The 27,011-nt window shown below is 38.9% G+C and overlaps 1 long non-coding RNA gene across 1 annotated transcript; it reads left to right on the top strand.

Moving 5' to 3' along the window:
- Window positions 1–484: 484 nt before the first annotated feature.
- On the top strand, window positions 485–25,882 carry LOC107309511. The gene is made up of 4 exons (XR_001553207.2): window positions 485–898; window positions 12,589–12,679; window positions 23,634–23,869; window positions 25,620–25,882. It is a non-coding gene; the product is annotated as an uncharacterized LOC107309511 (long non-coding RNA).
- The last annotated feature ends 1,129 nt before the right edge of the window (window positions 25,883–27,011 follow it).

Below are 27,011 nucleotides of genomic sequence, written 5' to 3'. Positions count from 1 at the left end.
TTCTGACATGTCAGTCAAAGGCCACATGACTGAAAAGGCCATGCAGCATGTTTACGCTTGGTGCAGAAAGGTACTGTGGCAGGGAAGGGAGCATTTGCAAGCCTGCAAAAGAAACAAGCTGCATGGTGAGAGACATTTGATCACTCAAGAATCAGCCCTGAATCATTCATTAGGGGCAGCTCTTAGCTGTTTTCAAGTAATGTGATAGTTTTTCTGCTTTCCAAAAATCAGGGCAGCTCGGTTTCCCTGGAGTTAACTGGTTCACATGTCTGTGGCCTACACGTGATCTCACATACTTGTTTACTAGGATGTCTATTTTGTTGAAAATAAAATGCAAAAGAGATAAGCATAACTTAAAATTACCACAGGTTTGGCGATTATTTTTTTTAAAGCCACAGGATTCCTGGTTAATCAAAACCTTGTTTTCTTTGGACTTACTTGTTAATGTGCTAGAGGATGGATTACAGTGGAGAGGTATTTTCAGAGTCTGAAAAGACCTTCAGAACTTGGAGGTTTGTAAATAAGTGTGGGCAGCAGGAGAGGGCCCTTGATTCCCCACATGAAAGGAAAAGAAGCGCAGGGAAGAGGCATGACCTTTGTCTTCTGCGGACAATAACTCAGCACTGAATTACAGTCCTATCTCATGTGCTTCATGTAAATAAAGAATAATGCATACGAATCAAGATACTCTGGCCCAAATGCTTTTCTGCCTGCTTTCATAAGACGCAGTGTGCTCAGCTGGAGTCTGAGTAATGCTGCATAATTGATGGCTATTCATGTCCCGAAGCATCACAGCCTGGTAAGAAACACCACTCATAGCAGCTGGGAAGAAAGAGATTCTGGCTAAATAGATGGGACCAGAACCAGAAGGCAGGCTCTAAAACTGATTATTTCTAATGTAAGTTTCAGATGTCTTATTTGCTTGCTCTAAAGACGCACAGGAATGTACATGTGTTTAAGATAGCAGGCTCTCTGTGACACTAAGTATTTCTGAGGCTGCATTTTTACAGTTTAAAGTAACTATACTAATTGGAAAGTACTTACAAGAGCAAAAGAAAACAAACAAAACTCACTACTTTCATTTCTGCCTTTTGTTTTATGGGCTGATTCTTGAAGGCTATAGGTGAAGGTGGCAGGAAGCATTTTCCCAAGGAATTTCACTTCAACATTATTTTTGAGAATTCTCAGAGCTGGAGACAATAGAAATATGTACACAAAGGCCCAGAATAAGGCAAAGTAAGCTAGAAATGCAGAAAACACATCAGGATTGGTGCAGGATTTCAAGGAAAAGGAGAACAATGATAAGCTTTATTTTTGGGGTTCATCATACCTGCAGTAGGTATTAACTGAGTTTCACACAAGTGTGGTCAGACAACATTTGGCAGTTTCTCTTTGAAAGTCTGTTTATAGTCAGATTTAGAGACAAATCATAGAATCATAGAATCATAAAATTAAGAATTAATCATAGAAATAAAGAGGCATTCTTAAATTTGCTTCAAGTGCTTATTCCTTAAGCTACCCACAGCTTATAAAGTATTGGGGTTACACACCACAGCTCATGGGTATCAAAGAAAAGAAAAGCTACTGTAATGTTTCTTTTTTTTTCAAATCTCATTTGTACAATGAAAATCAGACTCTTTTCATCACAGGTCTAACCCAGAAGATACCTTCATTATACCTCATAACTCTGATAAGCAGGACAGATTTAATCTCTTTACCTTTTTCCTCTGGCTAAGTCTTCTCACTAACCATGCCTCTAGGTGGTGGGTAGAGAGTGGGAATGGAAGAAGTGTTATCTTAGTCTCCTAATGACTTGAGATGCTCAACTTGATAACAGATTTTGGAAGGTTCTGAAAGTTGTTATGTTATTTAGTGGTCTGTGTCACCTCAAAATCATTTCCATCTAAACATGGTATGCATCAATCAATTCTGGCTTCTAAAATAACATCACATATATATATGTTCACATAGCATTGCAACAAAATAGAAAACAAGCAAAAAAATGATTTCACTTGCTACCAAAGCAATGATACAGTAGGATTACTAAGCAATTCTAAGAGCATAAATCATATTTTGGCTTTCTCTAGCACTTTTTCATATATTAGTGGAGAGCTGGGGGTTGAATGTCCATAAGGATTTCTTTACCTACCAAATATCACAGTCTTCCATAAACAATCTCCAGCGATCTTTTGCTGGTAAAAATTGCACTAACAACAGCACAAATAAATGAAAAATAGATTATTTCACTCCTCATCCAAAGGAAGAGACTGGAATAATGCATAATGCTATAAAAAATATATTGTGATCGCATAAAAATCTGTTTACTCATATGGACAGTGTTTAAGCCTAAAATAAGTTTAATGTTCAGTATTTAACAGGTACATTTTGTTCTTCAAAGTGCTTTTTAAATTTTAAAAGTCAAATCCTAAAGAAGGCTCTGAGGTCCTTAATTCAAAAATATAAGTTATTCAAATAAAAAAGCCTTTTTTTGTAAGCAGACTCTGCATTCCAAGAACTTGCTTGTGAGTGAAGAGGATGTGAAAATAAAAGCTAACACTGGATTTCCAAAGCTCCATCCTCATGCCTGCTCAAGTTCAGTTCAAACTAGTCCATCTTTTCCTTGCTTGGCCACTTTTTTCCAGTGATGACAGTTCTTACTGATACCTACTGCTCATATTGGTACTCAGTGTGCTAAGGATCACACAAATATAGTTCAACAGTGCAATTTGTTCCAAATGAATAGATCTACTGGGGATAGGCAAAGTGGCAAAGGATAAGTTAGTCCTCCCAGTTCAACCTTGTCATTAAGGCCTTGTAATCTGTGCACATTTTAAAGAAACTCAAGAATAAACCAATTCAGCATTGGCATTTGAAGCATTTACAATTGACTGAATATTGCCTTCAGTGCACTGGAAATGCTGGAATATCGCAAAGTTTGCATGAGTTGGGTTCCACAAATGCTCACACAGGAACAGAAAGAACACTGTGCATATTGGTCAAGACGTACTGCACCAATATAAAGCTGAAGGTGAGAGTTTCCCAGATCACATCATTAGTGGTGATGAGACATGATATCACTGCTATGGGCCAGAGTTAAAATGGCAGTCCTTGGAGTGGTGACATGTGAATTCCTAATTAAAGAAAAAGTTCAAGACTCAGTTCCCAGTAGCTAAATTGATGTGCACTGTTTTCTGGGATAGGAAAGGCATGATCCTTCTGTATTTCCTGGAATACAGACAAACCACCAACTCTGACAGCTACATAGAAATACTGACTAAGCTGAAGGCCTGAGCTTCCAGAATCAAGACAGAGAAGAATCACAGAATCATAAAATGGCTTAGGTTAGAGAGGATCATAAAAATCATCTAGCTCTAATGACTCCCCTACAATGGGCAGGGTTGCAAACCACTATATCAGGCTGTCCAGAGCCCCATCCAGCCTGACCTTGAATGTCTCCAGAGATGGTGTATCTGCAGTCTCTGTGAATAGCCTTTGCCATGGCTTCACCACCCTCTGAGTAAAGAATGTCTTCCTAACGTCTAATCTAGATCTACCCTCTTTATTTTAAAGACATTCCCCCTTCTTCTGTCACTATCAGACTGTGCAAAAAATCAGTTCCTACTTGTAAGCTCCTTTCACAAACTGGAAGGCTACAGTGAGATCTCCCTGGAGCCTTCTTTTCCCCAAGTTAAACAAGACCAACTCCCTCAATCTTCCTTCATAGATTCTCATGTGCTCACTTTATGTGCGTCTCCTGCTTCCTCTGGAATGGCGTCCCTTTCTTCTACTGTGTCAATTGCACCACCCAGTTTGGTGTTATCAGCAAACTTGTTGAGGGTACACTCAACCCTGCTGTTTAAAGATGTTGAAGAGCACTGGACCCAAGACATACCTGTGGGGGACACCACTCCTGACTAGCCTCCACCTGGACATAGAGAGCCATTCCCAACAACCTTCTGGCTGTGCCGTCCAATCAGTTCTTTACCTACTTAGTCAAGCCTTCAAACCCATCTCTCTCCAATTTAGAGATAAAAGATGTGTTGTGGGACCATGTCAAAGGCCTTGCAGAAGTCCAGGCAGACATCAATTGCACTCCCTTTGTCCACTAAAGCCATCGCTCCATCATAGAAGGCCACTTGATTGGTCAAACACAATCTTCTTCACCCTTGGTGAAGCTGTGTTGGCTGTCTTGGGTCACCTCCTTGTCTTGAACGTGCCTTAACACCTCTTCCAGGAGGATCCATTCCATGATCTTCCAGGCACTGGTGTGAGGCTCAAAGACCTGTAGTTCCCAGGGTATTCTTTTCTCTCTTTCTGGAATATAAGAGTGATTTTCCCTTTTTCCAGACACTGGGGACTTTGCCTGACAGCCACAATTTTTTGAAGAAGACAACCTTTCTCTTGCAACAAGATAACTCCAATATACCAGTCTGAAAGTCATGGGGCAAACTGACAACCTTGGCTTGACTGTTCTACCACACCCACTGTATAGTTCAGAGTTATCACATTCTGACTTCCATCTGTTTGGGCCAATGAAAAATGGACTGCATGGGCAACATTTTCCTAGCAACAATACTGTCATAGCAGCTGTGAAACAGTGTGTCACCTCCACTGATACAGATTTTATGATTGTGGCATGCAGGCCTTTGTTCATTGCTGGCAAAAATGCACAGCTAATGGTGGTGATAATGTTGAAAAATAGTGTTTCGTAGTTGAGAATTTGCTGTCAAATAGTGTTATTGTGCTCTTTGTATCAGCTGTAGTTTCCATGGAAATAAATAGAAAACATTACTTTTGGAGCAACCCGTATACAAGCAGTACTTAGTTTGACACTTCTGTTCTTATTTTGTTGCTTCTTCCCTTTCTATTTTTTTACTTTTGCTCTTGAAGTAACTTTCCCTTCCCACACATTCTCTGCCCATCATTCACCACCTACTTTCTTATAATAATAATAATAACGGCATTTATGTCTAATTCTCTGAAATCGCTGTCTTCATTTATTTCCAATACAGAGCATAAAAATTTAAATTAAAGACAGAAAGTTATTTTCACTTATTTTTATTAAAGTAATGTAGTTTAATTTCTGTTTTTGTTTCTCTATTCACATGTAAATACATGTCATTAAAGCTTCTGGAACTGCAATGACCTTTTTAAGGAATGCATTTTCCAACTAATTTAAAATCATGCCATGCAGCAAAATGATAGGAGGCAATCAAAATCTTCCAAAGGTATAAATTTGCAAAATTTATTTCAGGGCAATAGATGTGCACTGATTTGCTTCTGCTGAAATAGTGGTGGTATCACTTAAACCTCTTTTGCATCCTTTTTTCCTTCTCTGACTATCCTCCAATGCTCTCGTCATCTCCTTTTTACACTTAAGATTTACCTCCCAAAATAAACGGTGATACTGATGTGGTTTCAAATGGGGCAGAGGGGATAGAGAGAGAGAAAAAGATTAACTTATTAGGTGAGTTAGCTCACAAAGCAGTTAACCGCAGTAACATGAGACCTAACAGACTGGTGCCTAGCAAGATGCTATGACTAATGCTGTGAGACCGCATCAAGATCAGCTAGCCCGATAGCGAAACTAACACATTGCTACGTAAGAAGTAATTCCTTTTGAATTCATATATTTTAAACTTGCAGCCACTCTCAGCATTTTTGAGTTTTCTGCTTTCTTTTTCTCATGATTATTTTTGACAACTCCGTTCCTCCTACTCAGCCCAGTGCAACACAATGCTATAGAAAAAGCACTACACTTAAACCAAGAAAATGAGTAGTTGCGTATTTACTTGTCATTCCAAACCTTTTCCTCCCTCCTCTCAAAAAATAAACCCAGATGTGAGATATTACAGAGAACAAAAGCAGAGTATCCTCTCATTGAAATAAGCAACAAAACTTCTACCCACTCCAGTAAGAGCATATTAAAGTATTAAAGTATTTCTCACTTCACAGCCTTCCCTACAGTGTATTTCCTGTGCAACATGACCATCCCAGACTGATTGATTTCACAGAATCATAGAATCACTAAGGTTGGAAAAGACTGCTATGAACAGTTAGTCCAAACACCAACCCATCCCCACTGTGCCCACTATCTCATGTCCCTCAGTATCACATCTACACACTTCTTGAACACCTCCAGGGACCCTGAGCCACCACCTCCTTGGGCATCCTGTTCCAATGCCTCATTCCTCTTTCTGAGAAGAAATTTTTCCTAACATCCAACCTGAAGGCTGCCACCACAGCATAATGCCATTCCCTCTAGTCCCATTGCTGCTATCTGGGAAAAGAGGCTGACCCCCACCTCACTACAACCTCCTTTCAGGTAACTTTCTACAACTGTAGAAAGCTGTAAGGTCTCCCCCGAGCCTCCTCTTTTCCAGACAAGATAGTTTGTCTTTAGCTGTGTCTTAGGATGGTAAGACAGGCTAAAAGCTGTGTTACTTTACAAGTGGTCCAACACAAGCCATGTCCATGCCTAGGACATGCCACTATAGCACTAATTTCTACATGATATCTTCTAGGCTCCAGTGTCATCTGACACAGTGGTAACTCTCAAAACTCAGCGCAGGCTATGAGAATTTGCCCTTGTAGGTTTCCTGAAAGCTGGGCCACAAGTTTCTGGAGAGGGGGGATACAGATGCTAAGTGGAACCCTGCAGGGCTTCAGGCTACATGACTCAGAACCAACCCAAATACAGCAACCATAAGTTAAACATCTTTCATTTTCCACCTCAGAGAACTGCCTTACCTGTGTCTGACACCACACATTTTATGTTAGCTTTATGTCACCTTCCTGGAAGACAGATCCATGCCTTCCTATCTGTCTGAGGCTGGAAGAAATGTTCAGCCCCTCTTCTTCCACTTTCAGTACTACTAGCAAACATTTTAAAGTCTGCAGATCCAGCAGATAAAAGACGCTTAAGGCATTGCTTTAGCTGCTGATTATTAGGTTTCTCTTTCCCACAGCTGATAGACTTCTCACATTCTTAACTGTATGAAAGAAAAAAAAAAAGAAAAAAAGAAAAAAAGAAAAAGAAAAAAAAAAGAAGAAAAAAGAAAAAAGCAATACACTTATTAAGGAAGTGCACAACACAAAGAATAAAGATCAACTGCTTTAAGAACAACTGATGAGATCATTCACTTATGAAATAGCAGGCTCAGGTGTCCCTGAACTAGCTCCTGAAGTGTAAGCATATCATGTAATTAATATCAGTCCTTAGAGAGGCTAACATTTCTTTTCAAGTCGCTCTTCCTTCTGCCATCGCTGAGAATCCCTGCAGGCCTGAGGCACAGCAGAGCAGAACAACGGGGAGTGCAGCGCTGTGCTATACAAGCTTCATTGTCTGCAGAAGCTCACTGCTGGCTGGTAGTGGGAAAGGGTACAAAGAAACTGCTGGAGGGTCACATGGAAAGTAAAATAAAAATTAAAAATAAAAATGCCAGAGCTGTAGCAGTGGATATGCTAGCTATTATAATTTGGCTCAGGAAACAGAACTTTCTAGAGCCATTTCCAGCCTCTACAGGAGACTCTGCTCCCTGTTAGACAGCAGCAGGGCTGAGCAGGCTAGTCATGCCCGCCCACACTATTCATGGCAATCTGTCCCGGTTTATCCCAAAGGGAGGGGTAAAAAGAAGTGTCTCAAACAACTCTTCCAAAATAGAGAAAATGCCAACCAAAAACAGCAAAAGTAATTAAAACCTAAGGCCAGCCTAAAAACCATGTTGAAAGTCAGACAGCTGCAGCCTTCAAAGGCTTGCTTTCTTCTGGAGAGGGGTGGAGAAGAGAGCTTTGATTTAAACACCACCACCACCACCACAATGGATCATTTGATCTTTCGGTTCCTCCTGTTTTATTTTAATTAATGTTTCTAAGTACTGATTTAAAGTCAATCCAGCTTTATTAAAGGTTCATTGCAGGATTAAGAGAGATTTGAAACTGAGCTCAATGCAGTCAGCAGAGGCGAGTTCAAAACGGCCAGTCAGCACATAAAAAGAGTATCATGCTGGTCATTTCTGGAGCAATCAGCCAATAAAATCAGTCAGCATTTCTAAACACTGCTGTTTTTTCCCCCAGCAATTAAAATCTTTTAAACTCCTAGTTAACAGGCCTTTGTGCCACTTGTGAAACATTCCTTTTTGTCTTCTGAGAGATCTCTTATTCACTATCAGTGCTAAGCAGGATCTTATACTTACATCAAGTACACAATCATGGCTAAATGCAACAATACATTTACAAACTAATACCATTTGTTTCCACTCTTCTGTTGGTTTTTCAGGCTCAGAAACAAGAAGATTCCCTAGTTGAAAGGTACGCCTGAGCTCTAGCATTACATAGGCTGCATATTTCATGCTACAAGTAGCATGCTCAGGATACAGAAAAAGGAAGGCTTGTAAGGATGAGAATCTTATTTTAAGTCTCTCAGAAGCAGTAGCATTTCTAGCTTTTCCAGATAAGTTGAATACAGCCAAGAGCCCTTCTTGGTGGTATTAGAGCTGTGCCTGGGAATTTATTATTGTTTAATATGGATTAGGCACCAACAAACTAATTTCACACTGGATTAGAAGAACCAAAAATCTGGCATCCATCATGAAAATACCTGGTGATTTGCTTGCTTATTTCCCACATCATATGAGAGAATGCATCCCAGGTATCAAAAATGTCCCTTCCAGAGGGACTTTGCTCTGAGTCGTATACACTGAGTTCTTTAATCAACATCTACAAAACTATTTCTGGTCAGTGATTCCTGCTTCTGCGGGTTTTAGAGGAGACAGGAGAGAGGCACAGTACAGATACACGTGAGGTATGATACCTTGGAACGCACCATATTACTATTACTATTACTATTACTATTACTATTACTATTACTATTACTATTACTATTACTATTACTATTACTATTGCTATTACTATTTTGGAGCATGTCCAGAGAAGGATGACAAAGCTGGTGAATGATATGGAGCACGGGTATTATGTGGAGTGGCTGAAGGAGCTGGGATTGTTCAGTCTGGAGAAGAGACCTTATTTCTCTCTATAATTGCCTAAAAGGAGGCTGTGGTGCGGGTGGTTTTGGTCTCTCCTTCCAGGAATCAGGGATAGGATGAGAGGGAAAGGCCTTAAGTTCTGCTGGGGAAGGTTCAAGTTGGATATTAGGAAAAACTTATCAGAAAGAGGGTGAGGTATTGGCACAGGTTGCCCAGGGGGAGGGAGGGTGGTGTCACCATACCTGGATAGGTTCAATAAATATGTAGGTGTGGTACTGAGGAACATGGGGTAGGGAGCACAGTGGGTCAGTGGTTGGACTAAATGATCTTAGTGGTCTTTTTCAGTCTTAATGATCGTATGATTCTCCCTTGCATAAGCCTTTCCACAGCTCCTGCAATGGACTTCCCTGTGAAATATCTGGAATTTGTCATGAGAAAGCCAGGTCATCAGTAGGAAGAAGAGAATTTCAGAACCTTATGGGCACTGATGCTGTTACACAGCAGGCCCAGGATCAAGCAGCATGGCTCCTCATTCCTCCACTTCAATCAGCACAGCTAGTTCCCTCTTCTTCAAATGGAGAATAGCTAACAGCTGCAGATACATTACCATAATTCCCTCTCCCCTGTGACTGTGCCTACACAGTGTACCAAGGGCTTCCATTGCCAAGGCCAAGCAGTACTTACAGAAAATGCATTTCAATTCTGAGTCCTGCAGGCATGCTCCTGTTACTTTTGTTCACTTAATAAGAAAATAGTGTCAGGTCCAGCTGATACAAGTCAGCACAGGAGCAATGAACCTGGGGAAAATTTGCCAGTTTAGCTTAGTGAGGGTCTGGCCCAAGGGATTCATAATGGATGGATATGTCGAGTCAAGGAGAGGTTGAAACAGCTCAAAATGTCTGCATTTAGCCCCCACTTTCACAGTTTAGACAGCTTCTGCCAAATGATATGGGCAGCTGAACATCTTTTTCAAATCCATATTGAATTGCCTAAAGCTGGACTGGAATTAAGAATTCTACCCACAGAATAGATCAATATATTGTGCTGCTTTGGATTCAAATTGTAAAGAACAAGGAAGATGCTGCTGTAGTTTAAGAAAAATCAAAAAACTGATTATAGAATTTCTAGACTGACCAAGAAAATATGCCTGTTTAAAACATTCTATTACAGATTATTGTTTGTGATGCAAACAAATTAATTTCTGGTTACAACAACTGTTTTATTCAATACAGAATTACAGTACGAGTATTGAAAGAACTGTGCACGTTGTAACTCAGGATACTTCCACCAATAGACAGATGTACCATGAGTAAGTCAGAACACTTGAACAGGAATCAGATTATTTTTAATATTAAAAATCTTACTTTCTCACTTTTAAATCTTTGAAGTGATATCTCTTCTCTTAAACAGAAAAATGTCGAGAAATAAACATAGAAAAATACATTTTTTGTGAAAGAGGCTGAATTTCTCAGTCAGATGTGATCACAGTGATATTTTCAGGAAGATAACAACCATCTTTTTGAAACTAAGTCAGCTAATCAACTGCAGATGTTTCCTGCTAAGAAATAATTTTCACTAAAAAGTAAATTGTATTGTGTACTAATTTTATAGGGTACATATACCTGTAACAGGATCTTTGTATGGGGTCTTAAGATCTGAATGTGTTTATCTTGCAGAACTTAGTACTATATGTACAACAGTATTTATCTGCTATGCAAGAGATTTCTCAGCCTGCCATGGCTGGTGTGTTTTTGAAAGGTAAAATGGTTAATTGTCAGGGAATGAGAAGCAGGGTTACTTGCTTGACAAAGCCTGAAGGACAACACGCATGCTATGTTCCAAATTAAACTCTAAAAGAATCCCATAATCAAACTGAACATGAGAGGGGCCCAAGGACAGCAAAACAAAAGGCTGCATTGCAGAAACAGATAGGAAAAAAAAAAGGAAAGAAAGGAATGGGAAATTATATAGTGAGTCCTCATGGGAAAAAGAAGGCAAATTGATGGAGGAAGGGAAAGGTAAGGAAACTAAGTAAATTAGAATGCAAAGGAGGGCTGGTTTCTATCTTTTTTTCCTAATTAACTGTGTAAGTAAAAACATCAGGTATCTCCTGCAACACACTGACCAACCGACTGTACCTGTGAAGTCTTTCTGCACAATTTATAAAATTATTGTATGAGAAATCACACATCCTAATTACCAAAGTCAGAACAACTCACGTATGTTATTTTATTTCCAAGCTTTTGTTACCAGAAAAGCCTTTTCTTACTGAGAACACATCAGTTCTTACTTTGTCTTATTTATTCAATATAGATGTGAGACTAACAGCAGTCTAGACCATAGTTCTAATCTGTGAAATAGCATTAATTTTGCAGGATACAAATTCCAGTGATGTAATAACACTGAATCAATGGATTGTGTTGCCTAATCGATATAAACATGGTATCAAAAACTTGCTTTCTCATTTTGAGGGAAGAAATGTATCTAATAATGTAAGACAACAGGAAGGTCAGGAAAAGGAGCTCACAAGTATCGTGGCACAATAGTGACAGAAGAACTATTGGAAGGGAAGAAAATATTTCAGATTGTCTCTTAACTACTCCTGTTGACTGTATGCACACTTTGCATTAGGCTGTTTGAGCATGTTACAGTTTAATTTCCTCCACAAGGAATCTAGCCGGCACATACCAAACAGATCTGCACTGCAAACAAACCATGGTAAGAGGAGATTCATGGGACAGTCACTTGATAAGTGCTTTCCTGATCCAAACTAAAACATCAACATGAATGCACCCCTCATCTTCCTGAATGACATCAACAGAGCAAACAGGGACAGGCCAAAAGGGCGTGGGAAGTGGGAGAAATGAGGCAGAGCTGGGCATCACCAGAGCAGAGTCATTTGCCAAGATGGAAGTGAAAAGTGCCATAACCCAGTAACTACAAACTGTGGATCTCTCACCTCTTTGGTGACTGTTTAAAAGAACAAAACATCTGTTTCCCATCATAGGTTAGGAAAAATCAGTGCTGTATGGAATCCCACCTTACGTGGAAAGGATGACTCCATATGAGGGAATTTTGGAAAAAAATAAATAACAAGTAAACAAAAATGATCTTGAAAAGCACCGTTAGAGCAAAAAACTATTCTGTATGTCATTTGACAACATCAAAATCTCCTTGTAGGTGTGCTGAGTGCCCTGTGAATATAAGAGTTCAGCAGGAGCTTGGCTAAAAATGTTAGTCTTCCAAATGCAAGAGTATGTGTCTAACCAGAGAAAACAAAACCAGGAGTATGAAGAATTCACCTTAAAAAGAAGGTGTGTTGGTAGGGGTCAGGTGTCATTGATCCTGGCCAGCTGAGGCACAGAAATGTGCAATATCCTTCTTCCTTCAGTGTCAAAGAAGTCAAGCAGCTAAAGATCATCTCCCTGATCTCATCTCCAAGACTTCCAGCCAGTAAACCTTCCACAGAGTTTTTCTTCTGTTATGAGACCTTGCTGTGCTTGACTATCTATGTATCTGCTTTTTTTTTTTATTTGTATTTTTTCCACCCTTGCTTTTGTTGTTGTTTTCTGTCTCTGCAACCCCATATTCACCACGCAAACAGGAAGAGTAATGAGCCCTATCCTTTGGCCTGCACAGAGCAAAGCCCTGAGCAAACCTTTGGAATGAAGACCAGTGCCATGCCAGAAGGCAATGTAAGTACTTGTACTGAGTGCGATTTGTGCTCACCCATTTCTGTGCACCCGAGCCTTGATGCTGATGGGGATGTAGAAGGTGCTGAGCAAGCACTTGCACAGCCTTTCTCTACATTGTAGCCTCTACAGCCCAGGCTGCATAGTACTAAGGAAGCATGGCAGTTTCCTCAGACCACCAGAGAAATGCTTCTGCATCCAATAGGGAGTTTCTGGAAAATTCTATCTATCTACATTCAAAGCAGTCACTCAGATTACCTGGATACATATGTGTACACACACATAACCCAAAGTACTATGTGGCTTTAATCCTCTACCTGTGAAACGTCAGTAGCATACCTCAATCTCCCAGAGGCCATTGGACAGTAAATTAAGTAATATTTGTCAAGTACATAGAAATGTTATTATCAGCAGTGGAGCCCACACAGAAATAATTATTTACTCAGGACAGGCTTGGCTCTGAATGCACAGCAAACAAAGTATATGGTACGCTGAAGGCTAGTGATAAAGGTGGTAAAAAGTGGTCATTTTCTCACAGCCTTGTACACTGAGCAGAAATCAGAAGGGGGAAATATTATATTGTTATTAATTGAAGTTTACTGTATAATACATTGTGTTTTTATTAAATAGAGATATGGTTACTAAAGTTTCGAACTTCCTATCCAGTTTTATTTGACAAATACAGGTTCATATGCAATACAAATAATACTTACAAAAAATGTATTTTGTGAATTCAATGAATTACTAATGAAAGAGGATGTATTTCACACTCAGGCTGTCAATTACTTGTTCAAAACTCAAAGACAGCCTTCATCAGGAGAGTCCTCCAATTGCCAGATAGTCATATTCTATTTTCATGCAATCAGTTATTTGCATAACTAAGACAGTATGCAACCAATCATTTTGTAATCTCAAGGACAATTCAAGAGCTTAATGAAGGTTAGAAATAGTAAGAAAACTTCAGTGTCTGAGAGAGGACAAAAGGTAGGGAACGAATGCCTGGAACTGTGGGTCTGCTGCTCAAGGTGCCTGACACAACTGCATATGCTGTAAAAAAGAAATTAGTAAACACTGCCCAAACTGGAAGTTCCTCCTGATATGCTCCAGTGAAGCCTGAAATGACTGTTGGTGTTGCTCATACAGAGAATATCAACATCTCGTTGATGCTTCAAGTTGGCTGCATCTGGTAGCCGTGGTCTACAGAGTCCAAGAAGTGCAGCTTGGCAGATCAGCAGGACACTGCAGTACAAGCAAGGTTCATTACTGTTCTGATGTGAAACTGTTAAAGGATTAATGAAAAGGATTTGTGGAAGCTGGGGAAGGATGTAGAATGGAATAATTTCTCTGAAGTTCCAAAGACTGAGTGCAAAATACAGAAAGGAAAAGATCATTTTTACTATAATTTTTCTAGACCAGTTGTTGACAGTTTAGGCAGTGCTTTTTAGAGGCAAAATTCTGCCTTTCTGGACAACAATTCTAAAACATCCAGACCTGTACACTAGTGTAAAACACCATAATTGATAAAACTACAAGATATCACACTTTTTTCTTATGATGCAATTAGGCATCAGGCACAATAAGCTTGTTGCAACCAAAATTTATTGCCTTGCAGCACAGCTGCTCCAACTAAAAAACATTCAGTTCTCATTTTTTATGATCAGATTAAGTATGAACTCAAACTTTATGCTTCGAAGAGAAAGCACAAAAGGTTACACGGAATCTAAACTAGAGAGCAGAAACGTTGCAACAAGTTAACCACTCTATAGTGGTCCCACTGGGGGGACATTTCAAAGACTTTTACCCTGACCTAATTAGAAAATAGTTTTGTTTTGTTTTTGCTAGGTAAAGATTCATTCTGGCAGAGGTCTATAGCAGAATCAAGGGAGGGGCCAATTGTGGAATAAAATTGAGAGGTTTCCACACTGGAGTCTTCATTGTTAGCAATTCAGAGAATACAACTTAAATAACAAACCACAGAAGATACCATAGGACAAAAAACAACAGAATAAGCAAAACTAAAAGATATTTATTCCAAAATTATAAAGGAAATGAAGCAAAGAGCAGAAAAAAATAAAATTATGTAGTTTGTAATCTCTTGTTTATTAGACCTTGCATCTGAGGACTGAAAGGCAGCAAACAGGATGTTAGATTTTTAAACAGGTTTCAGAAGGGAACTCTGGTCATGCCTGTGTCAGGCAGGATAATAAAGTGTAATAAAGAACAGAATTAAAGAATATGTGGATAAAGATGTACCTGGGGAAAAAATAACAGGACTTCTTACATGGTCTGTCTAGCAAAATGTGCACAAGTTCTGCACAATCAACATGTATATCCAGCTGATATCAGCTACATGGCTTTCTGAAGGATTTTGTTGGTTTTTTGGTTGATGTATTTGTTTGTTTGTTTGTTTGTTTTATGGTGGCATTTTTGTTGCCTTTGTTCTTCAGAAAATCCATCTATAGTGCCTTTTCAAGAAACTAATTGGTCATGACATTTCATGACAACTATTTGTTTAAAAGCCAGGAAACAGAAAGTAGTGTGAAAATAGAACAGATCAAGATTATTAAAATCTAGAAAAAATTGTATCGGGAGCATGTGCTAATCAATACAGTAAGGACATACATAAGCAGTGAATTGAGAAATTCTGCTGACAGCATGAACTGATACTGAGTAGGAATTATAGAGAATGATAGTGAAAACCTGTAGAGGTGCTTTAAAGACTAGATAATGAAAAATCAAATGGAATTCAGTATAGATTTCTGTAAAGCAGTACACAAGGGGAAGAAGTTAACTTCTGAGCTGACTATTAGCAGCACTCAGGAGAAAGATCATAGGTATGAAATGTATGAAGTGTTTATCATCATTAGTAATGAAAATGAGAACAAAATAGAGAATATTGTTATACCACCATAAGGAATTAGAGTTCCCTTACAAATTAAGTTGAGTCATTCTGGCTCCCCTTTTTAAAAAGGCCATGGAAGAATTGAATAAGCTGATGAAAGGGATAATTACAAGCATGGACAACCTTCCATAGAGATAGTGATTATGTGAAGTAGCACTCTTTCATGTGGATTGGGGGAAAAACCCTGGGCAATTAAGATAAGGGTCCATAAAGCAACAGGAAAAATGAAGAAGGCACAGAGATTAAACATTGAGTCCTTTTACTGTTAGAATAAATTGCCATGACAAAGTCTTGCAGGAGCAAGCTTCAAAACAGGAGGGAGTTCATTACCTATGTGTTGTTCACTGGTGAAATTCCTTACAAGATAAATTTATAGAAGCAAAGTTTACCTATTTTGAAGAGAGCAGTAGTCGAGTTCATGCAAGAGGAATCCCTCAAGAATTACATTCTGTCCAGAAAACCATTTAGTTCACATCTTTTTCAAGATATTCGGGGAGTAAAGTTCACATCCCCATCTTTGTCAGCCAACTTGGAGCTTGATAATGCATAGGTTTGTGTAAGAGGTTTCTTCAGAGTGGAACCAGCCAAAACAGAGCCTTTGGCATGTAGCAGGAGAGTTAGGAGATTCTGATATACACAGCTTTAGGACAAAGGCAAAGACATCAAAAAAAATTCCAGACTTTTGATAAAGCTGAATAAACGAATGAGCTCCAGGAATGCTAGAGATGTTTAGGAGATCAAGAGAAGATTGGACAAATCCCTGGAGAAGCACTGCTATATGAATGTACTGTCCTTGTATTCTTGAAAGTCGATGTCTTTTATCAGACACAGAAAATTGAGCCACTAGCAACTCTGGTCTGACTTGCTATCAGTATTTTGTTTGATTTGACCTCTGTTTTTACAGCATCATGCAAACAGGCAGTGTCAAGGCTAAATGTTCATCCCCCTGTTCCCAGGGATTTGGCTGCTTGGGTTCAGAGCCAACTTAGAGGAAATACAGCTGCTGGATTTGAAAGCTGTTATGAAGAAAATTAGAAGAAGTCTCAGCAGGGGCAGCTCCTTCCTCCCTTAGAAGCCGCTGTTATCTGTGACTGTCACCTTTGACCTCCATCTGAGCTATAACGCAGCTGTGTTATAACCATGACTGTGCCTGGCCAGGTGTCCCAGTAACTGAGACCCCTGGCTCACAGCCTGGTTGCACCCAGAGCACCCAGAAATGGTCTTGCCACCACAGCCTCATCTGGTCATCACCAGCCCGCAGCTCTCTGGGGTTCTCAGCTATGGTTTCATTCTGCTCCTGTTGTTGGAAGGTGATGGGACTGCACCCAGCCAGAGAGGACATGGCTCTTTCAGTCTGTTGGGTACACACCATCCCAATCCTGCCAGCACCCCATGGCCCATATACTCCCCTGACACAGGAAATCAATGCATAGTTTCAATCAGTACTTTCTGCCAGTGTCCACCCTGATCCTGAAGGACACATGAATAAAACATGAGGAATCTTAGCAACCAGGATACCTGCAACAGTGTCTTCTCTCTTCAAAAGAAAAAATATATATATATCCTATATCCTATATTTTCATAGTTCAGAAGAGCTTCACTTATATATAATGATTTATACTGCAAAGTGCTATTGATTGCAGAATACAACATTTCCCTTTGGCATTGGCAGCTAAAACGTATAAAGCTTTTCATCACAGGAAACTCCTGTTCGAAGTTATCATAAAGGAAAATTGGAAAAGAAGGCTAAATACAAATTGTTCTCTTCTTCTTCTCTGTGCTTTTAGCACAATGTTCCTTATTCCTGTCTCTGGAAGAAATAGTGTGAGAAATAACCCAGACTGTCTGCTCTAGTAGAATAATGAAAGTCTTCTAATACTGCCTTACGTAATAGTTTGTCTTACAACCACAACTCCAGAAGAATAAGGCAAAGCAGAAAGAAGAGCAACAAGTTTTGTCCAGGACATTAGTTCTATATGGTGTTTACTCCTGATCACACCTTTCACCTATCTTTCTTTCCTACATTTTGATTATTGTCTGCTAATGATTATGGCCTTACCCAGAATGTAATGATACTTTTCATGCTCTAGAGTAACAGGCTCACTGATGTTCTTCTAAAGTTAGTGAAGATATTGCTGATGACCTCTTAAGTTCATCTAAAAAAGTTAATCTTTTCTCTCTTAGTGAAATATTTTCTTAACACTGAGTCTATGAGTCTAGAGTTCAAGTAGATTTTTTTTCTGTACAATTTAAATTATTAATTATCTGAATTCAAGTCTACACATTATAAAAGTAAAACTAGAATATGAACATTTTCTGCTACACTCAAATTTATTTTCAAGGAACATAATTAATTATTATGCACTATTAAGAAGAGAACTGGAGAAAAAGGAAAAATTGGGATAGGCTGAGTTTGCACAAGAATAAACTTTACCTGAGTTCCATCAAAACTAGAATGAGATCTCACATAAAGATTTCTGAATTAGAATCATAGAATCACAGAATCATAAAATCATAGAATCATAGAATCATAGAATAATGAGGTTGGAAAGGACCTACAAGATCATCTAGACCAACCTTCCTTCCATCATCATTACTACCACAGCAACTAAACTAAACTAAAGCCTCTTGAACACTGCCAGGGACGGTGACTCCACCACCTCCTTGGGCAGCCATTCCAATGCCTGACCACTCTCTGAGAGAAAAAGTTTTTCCTTATGTCTAATCTAAACCTCTTCTGGTACAACTTGTGGCAATCTCCTCGGGTCCTGTTCGCTGCCTGGGAGAAGAGGCCAAGACCTTCCTCATCACAAACTCCCTTCAGTAAGCTGCAGAGTGTAATGAGGTCTCCCCTGAGCCTTGTCTTCTCCAGGATAAACAAGCCCAGCTCCCTCTGCTACTCCTCATAAGACTAGGGCTCCAGACCTCTCATCAGTCTTGTTTCCCTTCTCTGGATACAATCCAGGACCTCAATGTCTTTCTTGTAATGAGAGGCCCCAAACTAAATACAATACCTGAGGTGCAACCTCACCAGTGCTGAGTACAGGGGGATGATTACCTCTGCTCCTGCTGGCCACGCTATTTCTAAAGCAGGCCAGGATGCTGTTGGCCTTCTTGGCCACCTGGGTACACAGTTAAGCATGTGTATCTAATTACGGTAGCTTCCACAAAAAAAATAAAAACAAAGGTTTGAATCAGTAGATTTTACCCTCGTTTATAGCAGACTGGAATTGCTTGGGCCCAGGAAAACCTGATGATGAAAACGCTTCTTTCTTTCCAGCTATATTTAGGTGCTGGTTTATCAGCAGTAGCAGTTCTGGGGAAGGTAGTGTTTATGTTTCATGCCACTGCGTAAAATTTGGCTCTTCCCATCACTTCGCTTTTTGAGTTGAAATGAGAAAGATGGGCTCTACCTCTCATAAGCACACCTATTTAGCAATTGAGCTTACCTTGTCATTGACCAGTACAGATAAATTCAGATACCTGACTTCTCATTTGCAATGCCAAAGAGAAGATTATGGCTTTCAGTAGTCTCTTTTTGCTATACCTTGTACCAACAAGACTGAAGATTTCTTTCTAAAGAAGCCCTGGAGCATCTTGGCTGATTTACATAGGGGCTGATTTCTTCACATGTTGCTGAAATACCATAGTAATCAATGCATTACAAGAGAAAAATTTTATATTCCCCAACTACCTAACTTCTAAAGAATTCCAACAGTTTCTGAATTTAATTACCTACAAGTTTAGATATGTTGGAAGATTCCACAGCTGTTTTTATGCATTTTCCCTTAAATATCTCTGGTCAGACTTTCTCATAGTTCTTTATAATTGAAGGCCTTGATTGTTTACATTGAATTGGAACACTGTGTTTATGTCCATGCAGTTTAATACTAAACACTAGAAAGTCACATCAGTATGAGATGTTATGAGAGGATGGATCCCCAACTTAACTCTGTCATATCAGAGAGAAAGTAATTCACCTTAAAATCCAGGAAAAAAATATTGCTATTTTAATACAAACAAACTATTTCAATGTAAAAGCAACTGAGTACAGAACATACTGATGTGTGCTTTGGTAAGGCCAGAAAGCGCTGGCTTTTTCCCAGAGTATTCAGACAGCTTATTGTGGTGCAACTATGACCAGTGCTAGCCCCGAAGTCAAGGTCCCTTACCCAGGCTTGGCCACACACAGCTAAGAATGGTGAGCAAACTTGCACAAAGCTGTATCTGTTCATAAATTTTCCCCTTGTTCAGCTGGGAAATGTTTGTGTGTACACAGGACTTTTGAATTTGAAATGAGAGCTCCCTGCAACAAGGAGATGATGGACAGGCTGTTTCCATTTTAGTTGCAAATGTTCTTAGCAGCTCCTGGCTTTTGAGCACTGCACCGTAGCCTGAAGTCAAATTTGTTGTTCAAAGAGAAAGTAGCTGCACATTCATGTTAAGCTACAAAGGTCACATGCTTGGGATAAAGAGATCCAAGAAAACAGCTGACAGATTTTAGTGGTTGGATGCAAAGATACTGAAAATATTCTCCTTTCAGCTTTGTGTAGATCACTTGCTTGTTTTTGAGATTAAAAACACTTCTTGCTGAAAAACTTAAAGATCCTAAAAATTACAAAATAGTATTAAAAGTTCCTTCACACTCTAATGGAAGATTTTCCTCACTTTTCCTCAGAGTCTGTATAGAGAAGTAATATTTTATTCTTTTCATTTAAATGTTGACCAGAGGAAGGCAGCAATTAAACGGACAGCCAACTGCAAGAAAATTTAAGAATGACTACCTGATCCCCCCTCCATCCATCCTTCCTACCAACTGTGATCCAAGAGTCATCAGTAATGATACGTGATCACAATTTCATCTTATATTTTAGAAATTGAAACCTCAAGAAATTGCAAAGGCACTCTGAAAAGTCTTAGATATGTACTAATTTACCCTGACAGGTTAATAAATTGTCAGCAATCCCATTATTGCTCAGGAGATACTGAAATTACTAGGAATAAATGTAAATATTCATGTAGTTTTAATATAGGGGGATTTAAAGGTGTTAGTGTTTGCTGATTCGTGTAGTGATATTTTTATTGTAATGGACAAATGGATGCTTTTCAACATCATTTAATGGGTTGAACTAAGTCTTAAATTAAGCAAGCCCTTTAAATTTCAGGATCCAGTGAAGCATGCAGACACACTTCCCAAAAGAAATCCAAATACACTGAAGTATTTTTGGGCATTTTTACAAGGTATATGATGTACCAACTACATAATGAGAAGGAAACAAACAATAACTGGATAAGAAAGGATTGTTTACTTCAAAAATAACACTAGAATTCTTTGCACTGTTTTCATTCCAATGAAATTATAAGCACTCACTTAATTGTTGCATCTCTGAAGACCTACATTTTCAGCCTACATCATGGTTTTGACTGGGATAGTGTTAATTTTCTTCACAGAGGCTTGTATGAAATTGTGTTTGTGATTGCTGATGAAATTAGTGCAGTGGTGATAGCACACTTATGTTTTAGTTGTTGCAGAGCAGCGGCTGCACAGGGCCAAGGCCTTTCCTGCTTCCTTTGCTGCTCTGCCTGCAAACGGGCTAGGGGTGCACAAGGAGCTGTAAGTGGATACAGCCAGGACAACCAGCCCAAACTGACCAAAGTCATAACCCATGCCAAATGGTGCTATGCTCACCAATAAAATTTAAGTACAGAAAGAGAAAGAGGAGGACATTTGGAGTAATGGTGTTTGTCTTCCCAAGAAACCGTGACAAATGATGAACCCCACATTCCTGGAAGTGGCTGAACACCTGCCTGCTGATGGAAGTAGCAGATTAATTCCTTGTTTTGCTTCTCCTGTATGCACAGCTTTTTCTTTACATAGTAAACTCCATCTTGACCCATGAATTATTGTACTTGTACCCTTCTGATTCTCTCCCCCATATCACTTGGTGAGAGTCAGTGAATGACTGTGTGGTACTGAGCTGCCTGCCAGACCTAAACGACAACAGCCTATGACACTGATTTTTAACCTGAATCCATAAATGAGCCCTACAAATCTCTTTGGAAGTAAGCTCCTGCATGTGTAAGCATGGTTTGGATTTAATGAGAAGTGAAAAACTGTAGCAGTGATGATACTTCCATGCAGTTATAAACTGGTATTTGGGAATTTACATGCACTGTAGAGGCAGTTTAATACTATTATTTGAAACACAAGTAAACAGATATCAGGATGTACTTCCCTACATAAAAATATCTCATTTGAAAAGCCTACTTAATGCTGTGAAAAAGTCCCAGATTTAGAAAACAACATGCAGCAGGAAGTTACTCTGTAGAGGTGGCTACCCCCAGGAGCTAACAGATACGGAAGGTAAATCAAAGCTCAGCTATAGCACACCTTGCCCCAGAACTTGTTTTCCATAGCCTAGACATGAAAAATTTTTAGGTTCCAGTTTGTAAAGGTGAATTGCCTTCAGCATGAAGACAACAAGAAAAATAGAATTGAATTACCTGTGAAAATTCAGTTCTACCAGCTGTTGCCTTCTATGTGATGTGTGAGTCCTCGATTAGATCTTAAGATGATATGCTTAATTTTTTAGCACATTTAAAATTCAGTCAATGTATAACACAACCTCTTTTTATTGTGCTGTGCTGACAAAGGAAAAAATGTTGCACCTTCTCCCCACAGACCCTGATGATATAGGTTCCCTAGCTAGGTTTGAGGTTACCTGGTGCCCCCTTAAAAGAGACATTAAACAGGCCCCATCATGGTAAAGATAGAGCTAGACAAGACAGGAAAATAATGTATCCTAGCTTGAAATATATCAGTTTTATAGAGAGAAGTGACTAAAGTGGAAGGAGACAAATAGCAAAGGAGGAATAGCAAAGGAGGAAAAGCCATCTGTTCAAGTTAAGAACTGGGGAATAGGAGGGAAAAATAATACCAAAATTGAAAAATGTAAAGTCAAATGAAGAGATTAACAAAGGGCTGAAAATGTGGAACTTGGAAGAAATTCCCTATTGGGGACAGCAATAACTGGGGAGGATTTTATTTTAGCTTTGAGATACATAGTTATGTTCTCTATTTCTTATTTTTCAACCCAGCAATAAAAAGAACCACTACATACTTACATTGCACTCCTATGTAAACAGAAAAAATGAAGATGAAAATATGGGAACCAGAAAGAATATGCTGTAGATGGTATCTAAATTACTATGGCTAGATGGTTTGTTATTCACAGAAAAGAAAAAGAAGAATTGTTACCTTTAAACAAAAGATTTGGAATCCAGCATAACCCCAGTTTCAGAGTTATGAGACCTGATCCTAGTGTTATAACACTAACAGCAATTTTCGTTAGAAATATTCTACTCAATCATGCATTGCTATAGAGGGTGTACAAGACAAAACTGGACAGAATGCAGCCTGAAAATAAAAGCACAATGGAATTTTGTTCTGAAACCATATTCCGGGGAAGAGCAATGTGAGAAAATAATGAAAGTGTTGGTTGAAAGGGAGGTGGGCAGCAGTAGGCATGTATTACAGGAGACCTCAGCTAAAGGAATGAGAATGCAATGACTACAGAAGAAAAGAGGTGTTTGTACACACAGTACCAGAAGGTTTCCTTGTACAAAACAAAAGCAAGAGTGACAGGAAGGAACTCACAGGGAATAGCTTGAGTAATAGCCAGAATGCAGTTTCAGAACTGTGCAAATGTCAAGATAGGGGACAGAAGGATGGGGAGAGCTCAAATTCTCCAGGCAGAAAATAATAACAACAACAACAACAACATGAGGAAAAAGGAAAGAGAGAAAGGAAGGTTAAATATTTTGAATGAGAATGCTATTCCCCAAAGAAATGCTTTCCACCTACAAAAATAAAACCCAGAGTCCTAGCAGTGACAGTACATATGACAAACAAACTGCAGACACTACCTGAGAGTGAGTATGATATTATAAAGAAAATGCTAGCCAGTGGAAGAAAAAAGTACTTACAGGAAAAGAAAGGCCAAGATGAGAACACACTTCTAAATTGAAACTTTTCCTTAATCTTTCAGTTCCCAGATGAAAATGGATGACCAAAGTTAGAACAGAGGAGGAGAAAGCGACACCAGCAAATACCTTCTGTGAAAACGGCAGAAAGATTATTGAAGAATAAAGGAAGTTAAATGATTGCCAGAGGCAGCAATTAATGCAAACAAAAGAATTATTTTTAAGAACATAATGTCAGAAGGAAGTAGACTTCGTAGGTGTCAGTGTGATGCAGTTTCATGGATTTCCTGCCTTCTTTTAAATAAACGGTAATTTTAAAGCTTTGCTGGCTGACTCTTCCTGTGCTGCAACCCTTCTGCATAGTGAATTTGTCAGATACCTGAAAAAGATATTAGTTTTAAAAATTGTAACACCATCCCTCAATAAGAAACTTGCTTTGTTTCCATTGTCATAACAGTGGTGCCTTATTGCAAGCTGAGAGAAGGACAACCTAGCAACTAAAATATGTTCATCACCTGATCATAGTGGTTATGATGCTGCCTCAGTAATAAACAAGGGACACAGAAGCAGCCACTTCTACAAAATCAGCCTATATGTGTTGCACAGAAACACCATCCAGTGCTTGTGTGGATGTGCTATGCTCAGTGTATCTTTCTGAGTCAGTAACCTTGCTCAGTACATAGCTGCTGCAAATTTTGAACATGGAAGAGTTAAAGGAGAAGTACTAGACATAAAATTTAAAATGGAGGCAGAAGATCTCATTATAGAAATGCCATTTAGACTTTATTTCAATGCTCAGCTTTCGGTCTTGGTGGGAAAGTGGGAAATCCTACTCAGTCTCACTCATGTCTGAATCATGAAATATCTTCATGAAGAATATGAGGGCAATTTATAACGGTCATCAGTAACCATGGCTGATATCAGAACCAGACTATACCCTTTTTGAAGCCCAACATTTGGGGTAAAGATTTTTTTTCAACAAACTTAACAAGAAATGTTAGACTATTGACTCAGTATGGCTAAGGTTTCATCCTTCTTGTAAATGTATATACAATATTTATATATATATATATAGCCAGAATACTATCTACTAGTCATATATATATACATGACTAGAAATATATATATTCTCTCTATATATATATATATATATTCTTTTTACTAGTAGATATACTAACCTGGAACTAAGAACCTAGGAGATGATTAAATCAAATTCTGAGACCATGAGGAAAAAAGATCATCTTGAGAATAATTTTAAAACGGAGCATATTTTTCTCCCTAAAATGACTAAAGGTAGAGTTTGGGAGCATTTTAACCTAGCAATACCCTCAGTTTTTAAAAGACATTCAGCTTGTATGATCATTTTTGAAATTTCATAGAGAGCTCTAGAACTGCAAAGAAACTGTATAGACTGTTTCCTTCACCCCTGAAAGAATAAGAGGCAGTTAAAAAAATTACTTTGAAAAGCTAACTGTGAAGCTCAGATGGTATGTGGGCATGTTCGGAGGCTTAGCTGCTTACACAGTTTTCCTCAGTGAAGAGATCAGATTGAGCCTCACCATAAGCTTTGTAGCATAATGCAATTTCATGATTCGAAAAGGTTGGCTCTGGCACCACTGGAATAGCTGTACTGCAGATACAAGCCATACCTCAGAAAAGGTTCAGGCCTGAGCATCTTTAGAGCAAAGAGATAAAAGGATTTGATTCTTCCTTAGAAAAGGGACTACAAGCTCTACTGTGAAAGAATGATCAATCTAAAAGGCTATAAGTGAGTTATAGAACCACTTGTTGTCAAGTTTAATTACAGGCAGAAAGAAGTGTATGTGATGGTAAAGGTGAGTTTAATTTTCTGCTGCTTTTTCCTTCATACTGGCAACAACGAATGATATCAAAATATGATGCGGTGACTTTCTATATCTGCTTTTTTTCTCTAAGAAGTAACATAAATTTAGACAAATAAACGTGTGGAAATAGAGAAGCAGGGTAAATGATGGAGGAGATATCAATATCTTCCACTCTGAACAAACAAACCAAAAATCCATCTCAAATTTTTTGCAGTCACATATAAAAGATAAGACATGGACACTTTGGAAGGTTCTTTCCAAGAGAGGGCCTATGTTGCTGCCACTACCATCCAGTGAAAGGCTGAGCTGTGACTCCTACACATCACTTTCCTCCTCCTAGTCATTCTCAGCAAGATGAACCTCTGGTGAAGTATGCTGAAGTTTACCTGAAGAAGACTTGAGCTGAATTTTTCTACCTGACCCTACTGTCCTAATAAGGGCTTCTCCAGAGTCCTGTAATATCCTGGGAATTTTGTTGATGGCTGAAAGATTATAAACTGTCTTTCCTAAGTTTTATATTGTAATAAAAATTTTATATTGTCAGTGACTCATCTCTCACTGAGCATAATTTGATATTATACAGAAATGAAAAAGAACATTGAGGGGACTATTATTTTCTTTAACAGCAATTGAGCATCCCCAGGAAAGCGCAACTTACTATGGGAAAATAAGGATCACAGGACTTCAATCTCTTTTTCATCTCTGTCTGATATGCTCCAAGTCACATGTCTTTATAAATTCTTACTGATCTCTATCAACAGGTCTCTTTGATGTTTAACGTCTCAGCTGGAGTCACTTCTGTAAGCCAGCAGCTCCTTCCAAAATATTTATGTCCTTTGACTCAAGGTTCAAAACAGGGCAACATCCTTTTTGTCTAATTGCTCAGAGCAAACACAGCATTTCTGTTACAGCAGTCTGGGTGACAGGGATAACACTCATTTTAAGGCATTATACCTCAAGTAACTTTTGTCACTGGAACTGGAGATCTATAAAGTTCCACCAAAGGAAAACAATGTGCTGAGTGCTTCTCTCACATTAATCTCATTTTGACTCTACAGAAATCACCTTCAGTGATGTGAGAGTTCTCCGTGAATAGAATCAAGTATATCAGCCTCACAAAAATGGAATGCAGTCTCTGTTGCTAATATAAGAAAACTGCCAGTGAAAAGTATTCTATGGAACATGATGGGCATAAAGGCATCTATTGTAAAGAATGTAATAAACAATGGCACCCGTTTTTCAGATCTTTTTAAAAACAGTATGTAATTTCTCTGGAAGGATAGAAAATGGTGAATTTCATTTTTTAGAACTCTGTGAAGAGTATGAATTTTATGTATATCACCACAGATTTTGTTTAGCAAGACTTCTAGATGTATGGTTCCAGTGCCCTTCTGCTTCCTAGGTATTCTTGGCAAGATGCTTAAGCCCCCTCAGGATGTCAGTTCTTTGGCTAGCTGATCCAGAGAGACAGTGTGAGACAGATAAGGAGGAGGAGTGGTTCCAGCACTTCTCACCAATCTGCATAGCTCATTCTGTTTGGGCTGAAGGGCCAAAGCCAGCTGCTGCAGAAGTGATGTCAATTGTCACATAGGAAGATACACCCCAA

Source organism: Coturnix japonica, chromosome 2 (assembly GCF_001577835.2).
Source record: "Coturnix japonica isolate 7356 chromosome 2, Coturnix japonica 2.1, whole genome shotgun sequence".
Classification (NCBI taxonomy): domain Eukaryota; kingdom Metazoa; phylum Chordata; class Aves; order Galliformes; family Phasianidae; genus Coturnix; species Coturnix japonica.
This window is presented reverse-complemented; position numbering and strand designations above follow the sequence as displayed.